Below are 1,953 nucleotides of genomic sequence, written 5' to 3' on the forward strand. Positions count from 1 at the left end.
AAAAAAAAAAAAAAAAAGTAAGATAGTTGTAGGATAGGGGATAGATAAATGGTAAAATATGATAAAATGTTAATCTAAGTGGTATGTATAAAATTCTTATAACTTTGCTGTATGTTTGAAAATATTCAAAATAGTTTTTCTTTTTTTTCTGAGTCAGATTCTCACTCTGTCACCCAGGCTGGAGTGCAGCCACACTGTCACGGCTACCACAGCCTCAACTTGCTGGGCTCAGACGATTCTTCACTGTCAGTCTTCCAAGTATCTGGAACTACAGTCACGTGCCACCAAGCCCAGCTAAGTTTTTTATTTATTGTATAGACGAGGTCTTGCCAACTTGCCCAGGCTGGTCTGGAACCTCTAGGCTCAGGCAATCCTCTCACTTCAGCCTCCCAAAGTACTGAGATTACAGGAGTGAGCCTCTGCGCCCAGCCTAAAATAGAATGTTAATCATTTTTTAAAATAGGACTTTAAGGTTTTTAGAGCTGGAGGCCCAAAGACTGATGGCATCATTAGAAGAAATAGGGCATTTAGGAACATGGAGGCTGGCTTGGTGGCAGATAGGGGTATTACTGACAGGACTTGAATGCCTGGGAGGTCCTAGGTAATTTATGTACATATTTCTGTTGGTATTTCAATTGATTTTTTTTACAAGCACCCCAGTTTTTAATCATCAGCATATCCATTTTCAGATGTGAAAACCAAGGTTCTAAAGCGTTACATAATTTGCCAATGGTCATTAAACTATTAATGTGCTAGGAGCAGGACTGATTACATAATTTGCATGCCTCATATCAAATGAACATTTGGGGTTCCTTCTTCAAAAATTATTCATAGCAGAGTGTTAAACCAAGCACAGAGTCCTTTTAAGCACGGGGCCTTGTGAGAGGTTGCATGACTTGAAGTTAGGGCAACAAGGAAGATTTGAATCTTGGGCTACTCGGAAAGTCTATGTTTTCTTCCAGTAAACCACGCTAGGTCAAATAACCCACTCATTTTGTGCATAATGAATGAGACGTGATGACGACCCGTAGTTGGTTAAAAACTGACTTCCAGGACAGGAGGTCCTTCTGTATTGCCTGTTTGTCCTCTACTCAGTGGGCATTTGGTTATTGTATTTGATCTAGGATAGAAAAGTAATTTATGATCAAAGGGTTCACAGTGTATCTCCTTAAATACCAAGGAGCTAAGAAGAACTTCTTTAATATTTGTCCCCCTTGCTGAAATTCTTCACTAAATTTCTTCTTTCTGATAAAGGTGTCAATGTACCTTTTAGTAAGTTTTAGTTTAGTTGGTGAAGACATATATTATCTCTTAATGAGACAATTCTTGTCTATCACTGAGAAAGAGTGGAGGATCTGTAACTTCCTCCAAGAAAACTGGAAACGTCCCGTCTGAATGCAAAAGGAATTCTGCTATATAGGGTTAGAAAGAAAATCACATTGAGATCTGTTCTCAAAGAATACTAAGTTTCCATTTTTAATTAAAAATTATTAAAATTCCTGTGTCTCACAAAGCCCCATGCTTAGAAGGGTTCTATGTTTGGTTTAATGCTCTGTTATGAATAATTTTTGAACAAGGGACCAACTTTTCTGCGTGTAATTATATAATCAGTCCTGTCCCTAGTACACTAATAGTTTAAGGATCTTGGGCAAATTATATAACTTTTCAGAGCCTCAGTTTTCTCATTTGAAAATGGGTATGCTGATGATTAATGATTAGAGATGCTTGTAAAAAGCAATTGAAATATGGATATAAATCCTGATAGTCAAATTAGCAGACCAAGCTAAATTGGACCTGGACGTCAGGTTCCCACGACCGCCTCTAGAGGGCAATCTCCCTTCCGGCTAGTCTGTGCAGGTCCTCTCTCTCCTCCCTCCCCCCGCCCAGCCTCGCTCTCGCTCCACCTTCGCCCAGGCTCCGCCCCCGAACCCAGGCCCCGCCCTCACCCTGCTC

The sequence above is a fragment of the Carlito syrichta genome, unplaced genomic scaffold (assembly GCF_000164805.1).
Source record: "Carlito syrichta isolate Samal-C Ts95f unplaced genomic scaffold, Tarsius_syrichta-2.0.1 Scaffold74278, whole genome shotgun sequence".
In the NCBI taxonomy this organism is placed as follows: Eukaryota; Metazoa; Chordata; class Mammalia; order Primates; family Tarsiidae; genus Carlito; species Carlito syrichta.